Source organism: Hemitrygon akajei, chromosome 7, assembly GCF_048418815.1.
Source record: "Hemitrygon akajei chromosome 7, sHemAka1.3, whole genome shotgun sequence".
Classification (NCBI taxonomy): Eukaryota; Metazoa; Chordata; class Chondrichthyes; order Myliobatiformes; family Dasyatidae; genus Hemitrygon; species Hemitrygon akajei.
In genome coordinates, this window is record NC_133130.1 from 35,775,885 (window position 1) to 35,798,571 (window position 22,687).

The 22,687-nt window shown below is 41.7% G+C and overlaps 1 long non-coding RNA gene across 1 annotated transcript in view; it reads right to left on the minus strand.

Moving 5' to 3' along the window:
* LOC140729979 (uncharacterized) overlaps positions 1-21,217 on the minus strand; it is a 252,119-nt gene extending 230,902 nt beyond the window's left edge. Inside the window, exon 1 of the long non-coding RNA XR_012099452.1 lies at positions 21,128-21,217. This is a non-coding gene — a long non-coding RNA (uncharacterized lncRNA). The remainder of the gene's footprint in view (positions 1-21,127) is intronic.
* Between the last annotated feature and the right edge of the window lie 1,470 nt (positions 21,218-22,687).

A 22,687-nucleotide genomic window follows, 5' to 3' on the forward strand; every position in this document is an offset into this window, starting at 1 on the left:
GTGGTTCTCCATAATTGCTTTTAATTAAGTCAGCCTGTTTTTAAAGTAATTGCTATTAATAAGTTAAATTGCCAAAACTTTAGAAGTTCTAACATCAGTGACTGCATTACAAACATTAAAAGTGCAATGAAAATAAAAGGCAATTGACTGCAGTCTAAATTATAAAGATTTGCTGAGCTGATAAAGCCTTTTGAAACTGGTTGTTTCATTTGGCCAAATATGTAATGTATTAATATTTTTACTTACATTACAAACCAGCCACCATGAAGGAAGCAATACTGTTGTTTTGCTTATCATTCCTGTTCTTGTCACGCTGCATCTTGGACCCAAATGCAGGATCACACAAAAGGTTTAAACAAAACTAGGAATTTTATTAACAAGAGAGAAAAGACGCACGGTAGAATTTACAAGGTCCTGGATTACTCAGAAAAACTCAGCCAGAATTTCACTAGGGAAGGATCGGGACCACCAAGCCCTGGGGGATAACACTGTCCCTTTAAATACACTCCAGGGCACAAAGTAATCCCTGGTCACACCAGCTAATTAAAACCCCAGACTTCTACAAGTAACCAGAGAAGACCCAACTATAACACATAAAAAATCTGAACGGCAACATTACATTATAATTATAGTTAATAAAATGCAGAGAATACAAAAAAAACAGCAAAAAAACTTAGAGCCCTCAGAATACCCTGCCAACAAGCTGAGATTGTGACAATTCTAATACAAATACGGCTCTTCAAATAAGCATGGAGGGGGGTGTGTTAACAGCTGGCACAAGTGATATGAAAGCTTGTGTGGCCATTCACTCAGCATTCCACCTTCATGGTATATACATCTTTCCTAATAAGTTCAGTGATGATTACCGTAACGATGTATAAAATAGAAAGGGTGTGTGTATCAAAGTTTTTCTGTGTTTTTATTACTACTCTGGCATATTCTTACATTGGACCAAATCTCTCTGATAAAACTGGAACATTTACCATACATGCCACTAGACATATCTGCAGACACCAGTTGTGGGGGTTAAGAGGCAGAGCTTGACTTGTGAACATTCAAATGTTAAAAGTTGGTTAGCACTGTTCCTTCATTTGATTTGCATAAACATATTTTGCTCTTGAATTTTCATTTATCTTTAAGAACTTGAAAGAATAGGACCTATCAAGTGTGACAGTAGGAAAGTATGTATGGAACCAGAGGAAATAGCAGAGGTACTTAATGAATACTTTACTTCAGTATTCACTATGGAATAGGATCTTGGTGATTTTAGTGATGACTTGCAGCAGACTGAAAAGGTTGAGCATGTAGATATTAAGAAAGAGGATATGCTGGAGCTTTTGGAAAGCATCAAGTTGGATAAGTCGCCGGGACTGGATGAGATGCACCCCAGGGTACTGTGGGATGCTAGGGGAAGATTGCTGAGCCTCTGGTGATGATCTTTGCATCATCAATGGGGACAGGAGAGGTTCCAGAGGATTGGAGGGTTGCAGATGTTGTTCCTTTATTCAAGAAAGGGAGTAGAGATAGCGCAGGAAATTATAGACTAGTGACTTTTAACTCTGTGGTTCGTAAGTTGATGGAGAAGATCCTGAGAGGCAGGACTTATGAACATTTCGACATTTGGAGAGAATAGTCAGCATGGCTTTGTCAAGGGCAGGTCATGCCTTACGAACTTGATTGAATTTTTTGAGGATGTGACTAAACACATTGATGAAGGAAGGGCAGTAGATGTAGCGTATATGGATTTCAGCAAGGCATTTGATAAGGTACCCCATGCAAGGCTTACTGAGAAAGTAAGGAGGCATGGGATCCAATGGGACCTTGCTTTGTGGATCTAGAACTGGCTTGCCCACAGAAGGCAAAGATGGTTGTAGTTGGTTCATATTCTTCATGGAGGTCAGTCACCAGTGCAGTGCCTCAGGGATCTGTTCTGGGACCCTTACTCTTCATGATTTTTATAAATGACCTGGATGAGGAAGTGGAGGGATGGTTTAGTAAGTTTGCTGATGACACAAAGGTTGGAAGTGTTGTGGATAGTGTGAAGGGCTGTCAGAGTTTACAGCGGGACATCAATAGGATGCAAAACTGGGCTGAGAAGTGGCAGATGGAGTTCAACCCAGATAAGTGTGAGGTGGTTCATTTTGGTAGGTCAAGTGTGATGGTAGAATATAGTATTAATGGTAAGACTCTTGGCAGTGTGGAGGATCAGAGGGATCTTGGGGTCTGAGTCCATAGGACGCTCAAGGCAGCTGCGCAGGTTGACTCTGTGGTTAAGAAAGCATACGATGTATTGGCCTTCATCAATCGTGGAATTGAATTTAGGAGCCGAGAGATAATGTTGCAGCTATATAGGACCCTGGTCAGACCCTACTTGGAGTACTGTGCTCAGATCTGGTCGCCTCACTACAGGAAGGATGTGGAAGCCATAGAAAGGGTGCAGAGGAGATTTACAAGGATTTTACCTGGATTGGGGGTCCTGCCTTATGAGAATAGGTTGAGTGAACTCGGCCTTTTTCTCCTTGGAGCAGTGGAGGATAAGAGGTGACCTGATAGAGGTGTATAAGATGATGAGAGGCATTGATCGTGTGGATAATCAAGGCTTTTTCCCAGGGCTGAAATGGTTGCCACAAGAGGACACAAGTTTAAGGTGCTGGGGAGTAGTTACAGAGGAGATGACGAGGGTAATTATTTTACTCAGAGAGTGGTAAGTGCATAGAATGGGCTGCCGGCAATGGTGGTGGAGGCAGATACGATAGGGTCTATTAAGAGACTTTTGGATAGGTACATGGAACTTAGAAAAATAGAGGGCTATGGGTAAGCCTAGTAATTTCTAAGGTAGGGACATGTTTGGCACAACTTTGTGGGCCGAAGGGCCTGTATTGTGCTGTAGTTTTCTATGTTTCTATGTAACTAGCTGGCTTGCATATTACATATTAATCAATTGTGTGAGAAGGTAGAGCAGTATCTCACACAAATAGACCCCATGGCCCACAATGTCCAGCTGCACATTGCATATTACATGCTGTTAATGTGCCTTTCTAAATGTTTTTTCTATCTGCCTCCATCACCTCCATCGGCAGTATTTTCCAGGCACCTGCCATATTCTGTGTGATAAAAACAACATTGCTTTAGACTTTTCCTATGTCATTGTAAAGCTATACTCTTTGGTATTTGAGATTTCCACCACTGGTGGAGGATGGGGGAGGGAAAGCTCTATCAATCCTATCTATGCCTGTCATTACTTCACATATTTCCAGTGGGTCACTGTACATACTCCAAAGGAAACAATCCAATCCGTCTAAGCTCACATTGCGAACAGTCTCTAATCCAGGCAGAATCCTGGTGAACCTCTTCTGCACTCTCTTCAAAGCCTCCACATCCTTCTGGTAATGCACAACACTCCAAATGTGGCCCAACCAAAATTTTATATAGCCGTAACATGACTTCTTGACTTTTATACTCAACAGCCCAACCTATGCAAGCAAGTACACAGTTGGTATCCTTAGCCATCCTATCTACTTCTGTTGCATCTTTCAGGGCACTATGGCTTTCCACTGCAATCTCTGTATGCACATTAATACTGCCAAGGGTCCTGACATTTACTGTATTACTTTTCTCTTACATGTGGCTTTCAGAATCGCAACCTCTCCCATTTGCCTGCATTGACCTCCCAGTTGCATACCATTTCAATTCTCCTTCTCATTCCTGCAGAGACCTGTCCAGCACCAGGGTGAGGCCCAACATAAACGGGAAGAACAACACCTCATATTCCATCAACCCAATAATACAAACACTGAATTTGACAGCTTCAGATAACCCTTACTTCCCATAACCTCTCTTTCCCCTACAGCACCACTATTCATTCCCCTCCTGTTTCCTAGTTTATCCCCCTACTACATTTCACCCTCAAGCTCCCACTGCCCCATCTGATTCCAGTTCCACCTGCTCTTCACCTCCATCCTAATGGCTCCTATTATCCCCTTTCTTACCTATCAGATCTCAGTACTGGTAATCTAACTGTCTCTTCTACTGGGCTCCACCCACCTGCCCTTCCTTTTGTTTGTCTCTACTTATCCACCTAATTCTGTCGCCCAACTTGATCCTTCTATTCATCTGGTTCAATCTATCTGTCATCCTTTAGCACTCCTTGATCTACCAATCACTCACAAGCCCCTTTCTAACCATTCCCCTCTCCAATTTATATTAGCCATCTTCCCTCTCCCATCTCAGTCTTAATGCAAGCCTTCGATCTTAAACATCCACAGTTCTTTTCATCCACACAAATGCCCACTGAGTTTCTGCAGCAGATTGTTTATTGCTGAAGATTCTAACATCTGTATTACCTTGTGTTTCTGGATTAAACTCCAGCTCTGCCACTTCTCTGGCCAAGTTTCCACCCAAATCCTTTATGACCTTTCTCTCTATCCACTCTGCTATTTCTTGTGTTAACTGCAAACTTACTGATCAGCCCACCTATATTTCTATCCAAATCATATATATCAGAAGCAAAAGAGATCCCAGCATTGAACTGCGTGGAACATCACCAATCAAAGAACACCATTCAGAAATACACCCATCACCGCCACATTCCATCTCCTATGGCCAAGCCAATGTTGAATCAAAATTACTCCGTGCATCTTTCAATGAAGTCCGTAAATGTTATAGAAAGTTAATAACGCTTGTTTGTACATTTGTAATAAATCAAACATCGTTAGCTACATCCACACACGTGAGCATTTGCATTCAGTTTACCCAGAGATCCAGCAAGGTGCCTGCAGCTACAATATCGTTAACATCTTTCACTTGTGTAGCAATTTCAGTCTTGTTAAGTATCCCTGGGTACCTTAGACAACAATATAAAAAATGATGTTGATAGGATGGATGACAAAATGGTATAAATAGAGACTTAAAGGAGCATATTAAAATTAGAAAAAGATAGTGAGGGTGGAATTACCAACAGCATATAACCAGTAAATCCAGAGGCCCCAACACACTAGACCATTACTATACTATCATAAGGAATGCCAGCCATTCCATACCCAGGAAATCTGATCACAGCTGTCCTTCTACCTACATACAGGCAGAGGCTAAAGAGCAAGGCTTCAGAGATAAGGACAGCAAAGAGATGCTCTCAGGAGTGGCTACTCCTTGCTTCGAGTTAGTGGACTGGACCACATTCAAGGAGTCATCACTGGATCTGAATGAATACACCACGATTGTCACGGTTTTATAAGAAACAGTCTCAGATGAGTGTGTAACCACAAAATTATTCAATCTTCCCCAACCATAAGCCCTGGATGAACCATAAGATCCACTATATGCTAAGTCCAGATCAGAGGCATTCAGGTCTGGCGCCCAGGAAAAATACAAGAGGTCCAGGTACGATCTTTGGAAAGCCATATCACAAGCGAAGTGGTAATTGTGGACAATAATGCCTTTGAATGGAAAATTGTACAAAAGTATGACCCAGTCCATCATGAGTAAAGCCCTCCCCGCCAATGAGCACAGCTATTTGGAGTGCTATCGCAGAAAGCACTATCCATCAGCAAGGACCCCCACCACCCAGGTCAGGTCACGCTCTTTTCTTGTTATTGCCATCAGGAAAAAGGTACAGGAGCCTTAGGACTCACACCACTGGGTTCAGGACCAGTTATTATCCTTCAACCATCAGGCTCTTGAATCATTGGGGATAACTTCACATAACTTTACTCAACTTCACTAGCCTCATCATGGAACTGTTCCCACAACCTATGGACTCACATTCAGAGATTCTCCATCTCATATTTTCAGTATTTATTGCTTATTTATTATTATTTGTTTTTTTCTTTTGTATTTGCACACTTTGTTGTCTTTTGCAAATTAGTTGTTCATCTGCCCTGTTGAGTGCGGCCTTTTATTGATTCTATTATGATTCATGAATTTACTGAGTATGCCCGCAAGAAAATGAATCTCAGGGTTGTGAGGGCCTCTACTTCCTGAGGAGACTGAGGTTATTTGGAGTATGTAGGCCTCTCCCTCACATGTTCTACCAATCTGTTGTCACTGGTACAATCTTCTATGCGGTGGTGTGCTGGGGCAATGGCATCAACACGGGTGATGCCAACAGCTCAATAAACTGATTAGAAAGGCTGGCTCTGTTATAGGAGCCAAAGTGGACACACTGGAGGCTGTGGTAGAACAACGGACCTTGCAGAAAATCCTGGCAATTCTGGGCCATGTTTCTCACCCTCTTCATGCTATCTTGGCTGAACAGAGGAGCACTTTCAGTAACAGACTAAGACAACTGTGCTGCTCCAAAGAGCACTATATGAGGTCATTCTTACCCTTGGCCATTAAGCTCTATAATGAGTCAACCTATAGCCAAGGAAGTGATGACCCCCTCCTGTTAGACCATTTTGAAACTTTTTTTTATTCTTTCTGCTTCTCTTATAATATTTATGTGCACTTGTAATGCTACTGTGACACTGAAATTTCCTTTGGGATCAATAAAGTATCTTTCTATATGATGACTTATATGTACTTGATAATAATTTACTTTGAACTTTGAAGCAATTTGCAGAGTTTAGAGCAGCAACAGTCACAGGTAATAATGGAGTAATCACATTCAGGAACATGCAGCAGTCTAGAATTGGAGGAACACAGCTATCCTGGAGGACTCAAGTCTGGAGGAGATTACAGGGAGAGGCAAGCAGGAGACTTATAAGATCTCAGAAAAAAAGTGAAATATTTAAAACTGATGCACCGATTAACCAGGGAACCCAAGTAGCTCGACGAGGAAGCCTGGTATAATGTGGCACAAGTGAGAAGCTCAAGTTTATAGATGAGCAGTTTCCGGCCCCTTATCTAAGAAGGGAGGTGCTAACATTGGAGAGGGTTCAAAGGAGGTTCCCAAAAATGACTCTGGATCGAAAGGCTCAACATATGAAGAGCATTTGATGGCTCTGGCCCTGTTCACACTGGAATTCAGAAGAATGAGGGGTGACTTCATTGAAACCTATCGAATGCTGAAAGGCCTCCATAGAGTCAATGTGGGGAGGTGTGGGAGTCTAAAACCGGAGAATACAGCCTCAGAATAGAGGGGCATCCTTTTAGAATGGAGATGAGGAAGAATTTCTTTAGCCTGAGAGTGGTGAATCTGTGGAATTCATTGCCACAGCCGGCTGTGGAAGCCAAATCATTGGGTATATTTAAGAGAGAGTATGATAGATTCTTGATTAGTTAAGGCATGAAGAAGGCAGGAGATTGGGGCTGAGAGGGAAAATGGATCAGCCATGATGAAATGGTGGAGCAGACTCGATGGGCCACATGGCCTAATTCTGCTCCTACTACATATCTTGTGGCCTTATGATCAACAGGACCATTGGGAGCAGTCTCCAGGGCCAGCGGGTGAGTTAATGTTCTGCTCACAAGCAACTTCCATATGTACAAGAGGCCCAAATATCCAATGCCAACAACTGTTTGCTGCCTCAACCCTATCAATGAATGTCAGCAACAAATTTGTGATTGTTGAAATGCAGTGATTTTTCCACAACCTAATGCAACGAGACAGCATAGATCCATTGCTGGTCTCTTGCAATACTCTGTGAAAACACTGGCAGCTTCCAAGACTGTACAAAAGATGTTACGTACCAATCTGATACCATGTGAACAGGAATAATTCCAGCAGGTGAAGTTTACCCAAACTCTGAGCATAACCTTGATGGTCACATTAACCTATTCAGCTGTGTTATAGGGATGAACCTTTGAATTTAACACCATTGTCCTTAACCCGCATTTGCAAATAAATGCATAGCTTAAATGCATTGTTCCCATATTATTCAAATATTTGCATGCAGCAAATGGGGAAAGTGCTCCCTTCCAGCATCCCAACTGCTTGGGAGTCTCAGTGGCTGGAGTGATGCCTGGTTAAATGTCGCGGGTAAAATGTCCTGTGGGGGTCTTTCAGCTACAGTGAGATAGAAGAGCGGTGAGAAAAGCCAAAGATGTCTTTGGATGCTAGATCAATCTAGGGAGCTCTCTGGGACCAAAGGTCTGGTCCAAAGTTTCACAAGGGGTAAATCCATGAATCCAGGTAAAAATGAAAGATGATGATGGCTGAAGGCAAGTTTAAAGCCAGTGGTCAGGTGGAGTAATGCTTCAGGAGAACACATTTCAAGGAAACTCAACTGGTAGAAGCTTACCTAAGTGACTTAGTTGGGCACTTCACAATGCCAGAGGGGGGCAAAAAATAAGGTGATCCCGAAGTGTGATAGATATGGAGCAGCAGCCCTAAGGCGACTTGACCACTTCAACGGAGGGAAGGATTCTGAACAAGCTGTCTTGGCCACCCCTCATTAAACACAGTGAAAACATACAAGTAGTGGAATTCAATTAACCTGCACTGTGGTATCCAGCCTCTGGCACTATCCCACGCCTCAGTGCTGTTCTAACTGGGCAATCACAGGCTCGGACCTGAGAAACAACATATGAAAAATTAAAACTTCCCTTGCCCTTCTCTAGTATGTTTCTGATCAGCACCGCCACTCAGTCCCTCCACCACTGATTGACAAGACCCTCCCTGCCTGGGTCCTTTCAGATTCCAAGGTTCAACAGTTACAATTGCAGATGATAGGGATGCCACTCAAATGCAACAGGAAGAGCTTGGCTGCCATTTCAAGCCCTTCCAGAATCAATAGGAAGCATAGTTAAAATTCCCACCTGACACTATTATCCACAGGACCTTTGAATTAGGAAATGTAATACTTTTGATGAAGAAGAAGAAAAATATCCCTTAACTCGGTAGTGGAGTTATTGGGGCACCGGCACGACATTGTTTCCGTAGCAAGCTATTCTTGTTGTTACGAGGCCGAGTTGCTAGCTCGACGCTCAACCCGACTTGGATTCGAACTCGGGAACCTTCATTCCAGAGCCTGGCGCTGATATTATTGCGCCACCAAGCAGGACACTTTTGAAGATGGACTCACTTAAATATGAGGACATCAACATCAACTTGGACTTACTGTACATTTTGCTTTGAAAATAGTAAAATATATAAAACAACATCAATCTGCTTAAGAACCAGCAACTTTTTGCTGCAACTTGGCTCCTAAAATCCTTAAGGCTTGATTTCTATTACTAAGAGTCAGAAACATTCAAAAGCAGGTAATGAGGTTCAATATATTTGAAAATAAGGACAACTTAATTAAAATGTAAATATGTAATAAAATAAGGAAAACTAAAATATTTAGTTCCGCTAACCATGTTAATGAAGGTCAGCAACTGAACTTAAACGATTGGTCGATGCCAAATATTTCATGCTATGGCTAGCATAAGGCTAACCATGGGCAGCACACAAGCATGGTGGCTAGCACAACACTTTACAGTACCAGCTACCCGGGTTCAACTCCCGCCACTGCCTGTAAGGAGCCTGTACATTCTCACCGTGACCCCGTGGGTTTCCTCCCACAGTCTAAAGATGAACCAGTGAGTAGATTAATCAGTGATTGTAAATTGTCCCATGATTAGGCTTCAGTAAAATTTGGGGGTTGCTGGGCGGTGCAATTAAAAGGGCCAGACATTGGAAAAAATGTTGAATTTCCCCATGGGGATGAATAAAGTATCTATCTATCTATCTCTATCTCCACACTGTATCACAATAAATAAATAAATAAATAAATAAATAAATAGAATAGAATAGAGTAGAATGAATCCAACCCCTCGTCATTAAGTTGTAGAATGTTGTATGTTGAATAGCAAGTCTAAGGACAGAATGAGTGATCAGAAACACCTCGGCAGATGGGAATTTAATAGGCATTGATACAGGTACTGAGCATTCAATGGAGCCCACAGCTAGTCATCAGTAAGATTTACCAGTTAAGCACAGTGAGACCTAAAACTTAGTTAATTAAATGAGAAAAGGAAGGGGACAACATTGGGGATGGTAGGTGGTGGACATGGTGGAGGGAATGGCCACTGTTTGGCCATTGCTGGAGCAGACTTGGAGCCGATTCAGGGTGAGTAGGAGGCAAGACAGCAAGGCCCGGGTCCGAGAGTGAGGAATGACCCGCTGTTTGGCGGATTTAAGCACAGGGCCAAATTGAAAAGGTCAGGGTGTCAGGGCCGGAGGTGAGGGACTGGCCAGTGCTCAGCTTGATGCTCCATGAGGTTTATCATCTATGCGCTGAACTGAGGCTGCGGCCTACAACTAACAGGCTCCTGGATGAGCTGTGACTGGCTTAGTGGCTTTGAACTCACTTTTGTGAACGTCAGTTCTGAATGCTATTTGTTTACTTTTATTGTTTGAACAACTCATTTTTTTCTGTACATAGGGTGGTGAGTCATTTTTAATGACCTCTTTTGGGTTTTGTTTTGTTTTGTGGCTGCCTGTAAGGAGCTGAATCTCAAGGTTGTATATAAAATACATACTTTGATAATAAATGTACTTTGAATGAATCAGAGTGTATAAGAGGTTAGACATGTAAGAGGTTGGATCTCAGAGGTTGAGGGCCTGGTGAAGTGTCAGAAATAGAGGTGAACAAGTCAGCCTCTCCACATTGTAATATTTCTTTCTTCAACGTGCAATTCAGCTTGAAGTGTAACATGCTTTCTTCATTCCACTCTGATGAATTTCATGCCATTTTTGAAATACAATGTTCCTTTTGCATCGGTGATTGATGAAACATCAATCAATCTATATGGAAAAAATAACATCACTCAGAGAGCTGGTGCCATCTTCATTTAATTCTCTTGCCACCTTGTTAAATGTAATGAGGTAAGTGATGTTTCATTGGCAGAACATACTGAGTTTTTCTCGCTCCATTTAAGTATCACTTTCCTGATTGACTCCTCAAACTGCCATCTGTCATCAGGACCCAAGAAGATTAAACTTCTGAAAATGAATATTTTATATTCTCATGATGCCAAACAACCCTTCCAGCTGGATCGTTGTTTCTTGAAATCAAAATGCCACTATTGATAAACTTCTAACATGTTTTATCTCCCTCAGTGGATCAATTTATTTCCTGGATGTATCCGAATTAAGCCTATTTTGATATGCATTTGGCAGCTTACTGTGCCAGAAGGATTGATGATCCTGTTTTGATTCTTAATGCTTTTTTATATCATAGCAATTGTAAGTTGAAATACTGTTATGGCATATATTGCAAAAGATATGTAGAAAACCTTACAAAAATGAAAGGTAGAAATTATTATAAGGGGATGTTTCAATAAAGGTAAACTATCTACAAAAAAGAATATAAACTGAACCTTTCTCTGGAACTCAATAGGCAACTGAGTCAGAGTGAATTTTAGCAATCACCTCATTGTTGTTAAGTGTGCCGGACTTTCACAGATCTCTCCACTGACCTTAGTCTTGTATTCTCACTCAGATTACCAAGGCGATTTTCAGAATCATTATCATACTGCTGAGCATTCACCAGCTACACTATTGAACAATGTCTTTTTAAAGATCTTACGGTACTGAGGCTAATAGATTAAAATGGAGTGAAGATTTGCTAGCTGGTTGAAGAACAGAAAGTAGGGATGAGTGGGCATTTCCAGACTAACAACCTGTCACTAGTGTAATGCCACAGGGATGTGAACTGGGGACTTGGTTATTTACACTCTACGTACTAATGGGTGGCAGGATCGAGATATGTCTCTGCTATTGACCAGAAAGAACTACAGGCTACAAATCAGTCAATTTGAGTGAATCAAGGACATTGCAAACAGACAGATCAGTTGTCTTTGTTCTTGCCATGTGCTTGGGAATGGAGGCTACCATTTTTTTGGATCTGTTTTATGTCCTCCACTTTGTGAGCTCATTGCTTGGCTTGATCAGTGTTTTAAAGTAGACACGATGATGCCTCAGGTAATCTGCTGGACCAGGGATCATTTCCAAATAATAAGTTATTTGTGAGGTGTTCTTTGGTTGGATATAACATGCAGGTTTGTGACTGTTGGGGTTTGTACCTACCCTGAATGATATGAGTTGGTTACTGAAGAGAACAGAGGGTCATAAATTTCTAGTTGTCACTCTGGATCAGAGCCAATAAAGTGCTAAAGGTCAGTCAAATGACCCATAGCCAATTATACTGAAAGGAAACATTTCAACTGGTAAGGAACGGATATAAAGGCAGAGGTTTAGAGATATACGATAGCAACAATGCTCCAGAAACCAACTATCGTGGATGTGAGATGCCCCGAAGATGTGGCCAGTGGCAGAAATTCTTTTTTAACTGGTATTACATTTCCTATTCTTTGTCTGTTCATGGAAGGTCAGGAAAACTTAGTAGGTATTTGGTTGTCTAAGTTCATGTGTTTTTCCATTGAGACAATAAAGGAACTTTTTGGTAAATACAAATTCTCTCTGTGCCTCCTTGTTCATTACTACAAGAGGTAATTCTTGTAACACTACCAAAGGAGGTGTAAAGCACTCCTTCCTTCCACTAGCCTTGGGCAAGGTGCAGCATCTGCTTAAGGTTACATCACAAGTCCTGGCTGTGTGACCACTGATGCCAGGCAGACAATCTCTGAAGAGTATTGATAATGGCTGGGGTAACTTGTCTTGTAAAGACACTGCCCAGAAGAAGGCAATGGCAAACTACATCTGTAGAAAAATTTGCCAAGAACAAACATTTTCATGGGACCCCTACGTCATACAGACAAACAAATGTTTCAGATGAAGTGACAAAGTGTATTGTATCCAATACACAAATAGGTAGCTGGGTAAGCAATTTATGAAGGGGATGTAAACAAACATGTTATGAAGTGATATAGATGGATTAAGTGGGAACAAAGGAGTCAGCTGGGGCATGTTAGGTAAAATCATTCTGTAGGTAAAGAGAAAAATAGAATTTGAAGTGGAGAGAGACAAGGATGCTGCTGGTTAGAGGGATCTGGGTTGTCTTCTGCATGACTAAATTAAATCTATCTTCTTTGAAGCTTAGCATGAGGGATGATCGTGTTGAAATATACGTGACCCTGAGGGTGCCAAAAAGGAGGTTTATCAATACATTTTCCATAAAAGGCAAATCTCGAATGAGAGGACATAGTTACTAAGTTAGCAGTTATTTATAAATGAAAGTAAAAGGAAGTTCTTATCAAAGAGGGCTGAGATAGAGAATTCCAGAGAGTTGTGGAAGTTAGACCATTGGGGATATTTAAAGTGAAAGTAGATAAGCTTTTGAAAGTTTAGGGAAATGAAAGCTTTGCAGAACAGGCACAAAGGAGGAGTCAAGGCCTGAAACAGAGCAACCATAATTATATTAATGGTGGGGGAGGCTGAGGGTCCAGTGGCTACTCCTGATCATATTTTCTTTTATTTCTATGAAAGACAAAGTCAACATGTAGGATCAACAAGTAACTACAGATGCAAATGGAAAGTTAGCCTCTGTGGAAAAAAATAGACAGAGAATTAAAATAAAGATATCTAGCTTCAATGCTAAAGGGTTTTGGTGAGAGTAGACTTGGAATACTGTCCTTACTTTTTGTCTCCTTGTTTTAAAAAGGGTGTACTTGGAGGCTTGATAGTGCAGAGGAAGTTCACCAGATTGATTCATAGGTTGAGTAGATTAGGCCTATATGCTCTAGAGCATTGGTCCCTGACTTGTGGACCACAGACCACTCAGTTAATGGTAGGGGTCCGACATAAAGCAGATTGGGAACTCCTGCTCTACAGTTCAGAAACCAGGTATGGATACATCAATGCCCTTGAATGAAAAATACTACAAAAAGTTGTGGATACGGCCCAGTCCATCATGGATAAAGCACTCCCCAGGACTGTGCACATCTGCACAAATTGTTGACACAAGAAAGCAACATCTATCATCAGGGACCCCCACAATCCAGTCAAGCTCTCGCTGCTGCCATCAGGAAGGTTGTAAAGGAGCCTCAGGACTCAAACCACCAGGTTTAGGGGCATCTCATTGAAACCTACTGAATATTGAAAGAACTAGATAGGGTGGATGAGGAGAGTATGTTTCCTACTGTGGGGGTATCCAGAACTAGAGGGCACAGCCTCACATTTGAGGGGCAACCTTTAAGAACAGAAGGAGGAATTTTTTTTAGCCAGAGAATAGTGAATCTGCAGAATGCCCTGCCACAGACTGCATTGGACACCAAGTCCATGTATATATTTAAGGTGGAAGTTGATTGTTTCCTGTTGGTCAGGGCATCAAAAGATATGGCAAGATGGCAGGTGTATGGGGTTGAGTGGGATCCAGGATCAACCGGGATGGAATGGTGGAGCAGACTTGAGGGGCTGAATGGCCAAATTCTGCTCCTATATCTTATGGAACAGTTATCACCCCTCAAACATCAGGGTTTTGAACCAGAGGGGATTATTTCACTCAACTTCACTTGGCCCATCAATGAACTGTTCCCACCACCTGTGGACTCATTTTCAAGGGCTTCCATCTCATTTTCTAGATAAATTTGTTGCTTATTTATCTATTATTATTCTTCCTTTTTCCTTTCTTTTTGTAGTTGCAGTTTGTCTTTTGCACACTGGTTGTACGCCCTGTTGATGTGGTCTTTCACTGATTCTATTCTGGTCATTGAACTTGTTGTGTATGCCTCACAAGAAAATAAATCTTCAGGTTGTATATAGTGACATTAATGTAATAAATCTACTTTGAACATTGACCTGACATTATGAAAATGTGTCATATTCTGAGAGGTATCTAGAGCTTAAAGGCAATCTCAGGATATGAGGTTACTCATTGAAGACTACTGAGGAAGAATTTCTTCTCTCAGACGGTTGTGAATCCTTGAAATTCTTACACCAGAGAATTGTGGAGAATGGATCATTACCAACACTAAAGGCTGACATAGATAGATTTTAGGAATGAGAATATATATGGCAACCAGGCAGGTAAGTGGAGTTGACTCCAATGACCAAACCAACCACGATTTTATTGTCATGCTATACTGATTCATGAGGCTAAATGACTTCTCCCTGCTTCCTTTTCTCATGTATTTTGTTCTTATGTTATTTATTGATATATTTTATTCTTTCAAGGGATGTGATCTTCATGGCTGAGCCAGCATTCAATTGTCCACCCATGGTTTCTCTGGTAATGGTGAGCTGCCTTCTTGAACTGCCACTGTCCTTGAGGTGTGGGTATACCCACAAAGCTGTTAGGAGGAGAGTTCCAGGATTTTGACCCAGCAACTGTGAAGGATGCTGTGTGGCTTGGAGGGCTAGTTCCAGATGAAGGTGCTTTTAGAAAAATAGAAACATAGAAAACCTACAGCACAATACAGGCCCTTCAGCCCACAATGCTGTGCCAAACATGTCCTTACCTTAGAAATTACCTAGGGTTACCCATAGCACTCTATTTTTCTAAGTTCCATGTACCTATCCAGGAGTCTCTTAAAAAACCCTATCATATCCACCTCCACCACCATTACCGGCAGCCCATTCCATGTACTCACCACTCTCTGAGTAAAAAACTTACCCCCTGACATCTCCTCTATACCTACTTCCAATCACCTTAAAACTGTGCCCTCTTGTGCTAGGCATTTCAACACTGGGAAAAAGTTTCTGACTATCTACACGATCAATACATCTCATTATCTTGTACACCTCTGTCAGTTCACCTTTCATCCTCTGTTGCTCCAAGGAGAAAAGGCCGAGTTCACTCAACCTATTCTCATAAGGCATGTTCCCCAATCAAGGCAACATCCTTGTAAATCTCCTCTGCACCCTTTCTATGATTTCCACATCGTTCCTATAGTGAGGCAACCAGAACTGAGCACTGTACCCCAAGTGGGGTCCAACAAAGGTCCTATAATCGCTGCAACATTACCTCTTGGCTCTTAAACTCAATCCCTCGATTGATGAAGACCAATACACCGTATGCCTTCTTAACCACAGAGTGGTTAAGCAGCTTTGAGTATCCTGTGGACTCGGACCCTAAGATCCCTCTGATCCTCCACACTGCCAAGAGTCTTACCATTAACACTATATTCTGCCATCATATTTGACCTACCAAAAAGAACCACTTCACACTTAAAAACACAAAATGCTGGCAGAACTCAGCAGGCCAGACAGCATCTATGGAGGAGGTAGTGACGACGATTCGGAACGTTGTCACTACCTCCTCCCATAGATGCTGTCTGGCCTGCTGAGTTCTGCCAGCATTTTGTGTTTTTATTTATTTCCAGCATCTGCAGATTCACTCGTGTTGCACTTCACACTTATCTGGGTTGAACTCCATCTGCCACTTCTCAGCCCAGTTTCGCATCCTATCAATGTCCCACTCTGACAGCCCTCCACACTATCCACAACACCCCCAACCTTTGTGTCATCAGCAAATTTACTAACCCATCCCTCCACTTCCTCATCCAGGTCGTTTATAAAAATCATGAAGAGTAGGGGTCCCAGAACAGATCCCTGAGGCATACCATTGGACACTGACCTCCATGCTGAATCAGACCCGTCTACAACCACTCTTTGCCTTCTGTGGGCAAGCCAGTTCTGGATCCACAAAGCAATATCCCCTTAGATCCCATGCCTCCTTACTTTCTCAATAAACCTTGCATGGGTTACTTTATCAAATGCCTTGCTGAAATCCATAGACACTACATCTACTGCTCTACCTTTATCAATGTGTTTAGTCACATCCTCAAAAATTCTATCAGGCTCGTAAAGGAACAACAAAGCCATGCTGACTATTTCTAATCATATTATGCCTCTCCAAATGTTCATAAATCCTGCCTCTCAGGATCTTCTCCATCAACTTACCAACCACTGAAGTAAGACTCACTGATCTATGATTTCCTGAGCTATCTCTATTCCCTTTCTTGAATAAGGGAACAACATCCACAACCCTCCAATCCTCCAGAACCTCTCCAGTCCCCATTGATGATGCAACGATCATCACCAGAGTCTCAGCAATCTCCCACTCGCATCCCACAGTAGCCTGGGGTACACCTCGTCCGGTCCCGGTGACTTATCCAACTTGATGCTTTCCAAAAGCTCCAGCACAACCTCTTCCTTAATATCTACATGCTCAAGCTTTTCGGTCCAGTCAGTTGTTCTTCTAGCTGGTAGAGGCTGTGGGTTTGGAAGCTGATGTCTGAGCTGTTGCATCACATCCTGAAGACAGAACAAACTGCTGCTACTGTGCACCTATGGTGGAATGAGTGAATGGCTGCTAGATCCCACATAGTGTTGATCGAAGCTGCACTCATCCCTGCAAGTGCAAAGTAGTGACAGAGGGTTTTGCGAACCTGGACGACTTCTTCGAGTTCATCCGTGAAACAATTTAAATTTTCAGGTCTTGTTTTTCCTTTTCAAGATTGCTGGGGTCCTGTCATAGTCCATGATATACACCTGCACTGAAACTATATTTGTCACGGACTGTGGGTCCAAGCTCTTTGGAACTTGCCAACTGGCCTGTGCTTAGGTATGTTCAGGAGCAACTTGGAAGATGTGCATCTTCCGAGTGTGACTTCATGGATGATCTATGTTGCCAACTGGGGCATCATGGGAAATCGAAGTATTGAGACAGCGGGCGCGGCTGTCAAAGACCCCTGCACCGAGTGTTCTCGTTTTCTCTCTCCCTTGATGGTGAAAGAGAGTTTGCTGATACTCGAGTTGGGGAAGCTTGAAGTAAGCGACGCTACAGACTGTAACTCCAAAACAGTGAGCTGTTGGCCTACCCTCTCACTGCGGCAGAAGTGATATCTCTCTGCCCCTCGTTTGTGAGAGACGTCAAGGTGCTGGGATGGACAGTGGTTTTTAGAGCATGGTCTCTGGAGCCTGGTATTGTTTGTGGGTGGTGGGGGGCTGATGGCTTCTTTTGGAGCAAGTGGGGGGAAGGGGAGTGGAGCTCTGAGGTTGTAATGTTTTTCTGTGACTCATTCGTTTGGGTTCTTTTTTTCTCTCTGTTTCATCGATGTCTGCGAAGAGTAAGAATTTCAGGTTATATAGTGTATACATTATCTGATATTAAATTGAATCATTGAACTGCACTTGGGCTTCAGGCTTGTAGATAGTAGACAGGCTTTGAAGAGTTAGGTGAATTCCAGTCCTCTGACCTGCCCTTGTAGTCACACTACGTGTATGGCTACTCTATTTCAGTTTCTGAGCTACGTTTCCTTAGTTCAGATAAAATTGGAAATAGCATTTTCTTCATTGGTATTGGTTTACTACTGTCACATTAACCAAGATACAGTGAAACACTTCTCTTGCACACTGTTCATACGGACTGAATCAGTACATAGTGCATTGAGCTAAAATAATGCAAAATAAAGTGCCAAAACTACACAAAAAAGGCGAGACGAATTTTGCATGTCTAGAAAATACTACAAAGGTAGAAGTTGATAGGGATAGACATTGTGATATTATGAAAAAGGAAGAAGATAATCCTGGTGATGGAGATAGAGGCTCACGAGAAGCTCTGGTACCAGGGGATGGGACTACAACTGATCCGGTTCATTGAGGAAGTGGCTTGGATGGGGAACCAAATCAGTGAATGAAGTATCAATGAAAGATGGGCAAAGTAGTTTGAGGGAACTTGAGGTCCAAGTCTCTAGATGCCTCAAAGTTGCCGCACAAATCTATAGGGTTGTGAAGATGGCCTACGATGTGTTAACTTTCATTAATCAGGGAATTGAGTTCAAGAGCTGTGAGGTTATGTTGCTGATGTATAAAATTCTGGTTAGTTCACACCTGGAGTATTGTCTTCATTTCTGGTTGGCTCATTATAGGAAGGATGTAGAAGCTATAAAGAGGGTGCAGAGGAGATTTACCAGGATGCTACCTGATTACAGGACATGTCTTATGAGGAAAGTTTGAGCAAGCTAGGACTCTTCTCTTTTGATAAAGAAGAATGAAAAGTGACCTGATAGAGGTTTATAAGATTCTGAGAGGCAAAGATAGAGTGGACAGCAGTGCCTTTCCCCCAGAGTAGCAACGGCCAATACCAGAGAATGCATGTTTAACATGAGTTAAGGAAGTTTAAGGAAGATGTCAGAGGTAGCTTTTTTTACACAGCGATTGATAGGTGTGAAATGCACTATCAGGGTTGATACAATTGGGACATTTAAAAGACTCGTGGATAGACACATGACATAGGAAAAGTGAATGGTTATGGATAGAGTAGGGGGAAAGGAAAATTGATCATGCATAGGTTTATAGAGGTCAGTACCACATTTGTGGGCTGAAGGGCCTAAACTATTTTATGTTCTATGTTAATTGGATTTTTCACATTTAACACTGCCAATAAGAACACCACATGCCTATTTTGCACAGGTGATTTTATGACTTTGCTTTTCTAAATGCAATCTCCAAGATATAGGACTATAAATAACAACATTAAGGCTCATAAATACAGGAAATAGGGAACGCATAGTGCTATCTGAACATTGAAATGGGAAGTTAAAAGAGAGGAACAAAAAACAGAAGCAACACAGAAAAATGGTGCAAGGATAATCAGGTTTTGTCAAGAAGGGGAAATTATACAAAAGTGCGCATTAACAAATAGGAAATAAAAATTGGCAAAAAGACAAATAGATCCTTGCAGATGACGCCTGGTGCAAAATGAAAATATTAAGATACTTTTTGCCTTTATATTTTTTTTCTCTTTTGCTGCTCAATATTTAATTTGATTTTGCTATGGTTGTGGTTTTTGTGGTTGTGCTGTACATTTTTTCGTTAGTTTTTTTGTTATATTTTTCCAAGTCTGTTCACATAAAACAATAAAACATATTAAAAAAAGATATCTAAGACACAGGAGATTCTGCAGTTGCTGGAAATCTTGAGTAACACATAAAGTGTCAGAGGAACTGAGGAGATCAGGCGGAATCTATGGAGGGAAATGTAAAGACAGCATTTTGGGCTGAAACCCTTCATCAGGATTGGAAAGGAAGAGGGCAGAGGCAGAATAAAGAGGATGGGGGATGGAAGAGTACAAGCTGATACGTGATAGGTGAATCCAGGTGGAAGGAAAGGTGGGAGGCTGGTGGAAGGCTGATGAAAGGGAATGATGTGAGAAGCTGACAGGTGAAAGGTGGAAGAGTTGCTTTTCTAAATTCAATTACCAAGAAGCAAGACTAGAAATAGTGATCACTTAAATAGTGGAAATAGAGACCTCATCTCTTCCAACCATAGCCTCCAAATTTCTCCACTGCAGATGTTAGAAATCCAAAATAGAAACAGAAAATGATTTTTAAAAACTCAGCAGGTCATGCCATACCTGTGGAAAGAGAAACAGTAAAGTTTTAGGCCTGGGATTCTTTATCAGAACCAAGGAAAGAATCAAGATAGTCTTGGTAACAGAAAGACTTAGTGACGGGTTTGGGAGGAGAGGATGCAATAGGTGGAATAAAAGGAATTTCTCCGATTGAGTGAAATAATAGGGCAGTTAAGGTAACAATAACATTCACCCCTTGCCTCTCCCCTCCTCACCTTCTCATTTGAAGAAAGAGAGGGCATCTAATTGAAACTTACAACATCCAGAAAAGCTGCTAGACAGATTGTTGTAAGGAAGAAACTTCTCCCAGCTGGGGTGTCTAAATAATGGGATTAGTCCCAATCTACAGAGCAAGAGATATTGAACCGAGCAGAGAAATTTCTACACACAAGGGTGGTGAGCCGATGGAATTCTCTACTACAAAAGGCTGTAGAGGATAAGCCATGGAATATACTTAAGAAAACAGGAAGATTTGTAGATGATCCATCATGATCGTACTGAATAAAGCAAACTCACAAAGTTAAATGACTGGCTGTGGTTCCAATTTTTTTGATATTTCTAAAGTGGTTAGGGTTGTCAAAACTCTTCTTGTTCTTTACATTTGTGGCCAAGAAAATGGCTTGGCCATATTGGAGAGGGAGTAAACTGGGTGCATACCTTTGAAATATACTCCCAACCCTCAATCTCTAATCCTTCACCCAGTCAGCGGATCAGTCCTACTAGCAGCCATTCAATCTTCAGTCATCTTAGATTCCCCCACCCCACCCCTACCAAGTGCCCAAAACTAAACAGGCAAACCAAACTTTCAAGTTCCTGCTTACCAGGCAAAACTGTTAAACAGTCATGTTCTCTGACTGATATCTGCAATCCTTTCTCCCTCTTTTATCTTAAATCCTGATCTTACCAAGCTCTGCTCATAGTTTACATTATTATGAAAAAAAAATTACCTTCATCCTTATAATCATGGTTTGACAGGGATGTCTTCAGGAGAGTAAGGTTCATAAATCCAGTAGATAGGTCCAAGGTCCATTTATATCTGAATGTTACAAATGTAGACAGCAATCAATTTCTCATCATTCTCAAATCAGGTTAGTTGAAATATCGTTTTCTATAGTTAAAATTAAAGGCAGAAATTTTCCATGAAACCTTCTTCAAAGCTGTACTCAGATATTAAAAAGTGAAAGAAGAATTATGGATAACTATATTAATTGTATAAATTTAAATAATAACGGTAGCTTGAATACCTGAATCCACCCTCCATCTTAGGGGTTCCCAACCTAGGTTCCACAGGCTTCTTGCTTAATGGTATTGGTCCATGTTATTGAAAAGATTAGAAACCTCTAGACAACTTGTCAGAATTTTTTTGTTCTCTCAAATGTTTATGCAGAGCCTTACTTGCACTAAATACACAGAGGAGGAATTTAGTCTGGGCCTGCTTTCAAAATACTCTGTACCATATTAAGAATCTGATTCACGCACTTCTGCAAGTTATTGAGCTGGTTGTGATCTGAAGTGGAAAGGAGCCAAATCAAACTGTGAGACTCAGCACTAAAGCTAAGATTTTAAAAAATGCCACAGAAAATGCTGCCAAACATACCAGCAATACTCAGCAGATCAGATAGTCTCTGTGGAGAGAGAAACAGAGTTAATGTTTCAAGTCAATGACCTTTCATCAGGTCAACTGAAGCCAAAACCGTTGAAGCATTGAAACAAATGGGTAATTCAGCCTGGGCTGTGCTTCCAGTTTTTTCTCTTGTTAATCTCAAACCCTCACTTGGGATCTCTGACGATAACTGCTCAAAACTAGAGCATGAGCTTCAGTTTTGTGGTCTTCCCTAATTCTTCTACAGTCATTGTTCGGTGCCCATTCACTTTATATGAAATTATTCACGGTTCTTTTTCTTTAAGGATGTTATACATATTCAAATTAGGATTTAAGGGTAAAAGTACCAACCCCAGGCAATTAACAGTCACTTAACCACGACAGAACTTAAAGTGGGAACTGCGTTGCGTGATTGCATCCCTTTAATTTTTCACTAAGAGAGAAGACATGGGGGTGGGGGGGGAGAGTTGTGTATGTGTGCGTGCGCGCGCCCTTAACTCCTGGTGGAGTCGTTGGGGCACCGTCATGACAAGCTTTTTGCACCGATTTTTTTGGTGATTGCTCATCGTACTTGGGCATCTGAAACCTGGCGGATCCCGTCCCTCTCCAGGTTTTTTTTATGAGTCGCTAGTTCGACACTCAACCCAGGCACGGATGGAGAGCGTTCAAGGGAGCCGGCCGGATTCGAACTCAGGACCTCTCGCCCCGAAGCCCAGCTGCAATGCCACTACGCCACCTGCCGGTTTACATGGGGGGGGGGGGGGGGGGAGGTAAGGTTTCGTTTTAAAAGTACTAACATAATAAGAGGTAAATTCAAAATGAACACATTAAATATATTTATGCACTACTCTTCCATGGAATAATTCTGATGTTCATGCTTCTGAAAAATTGTAGGAGTCAAAAA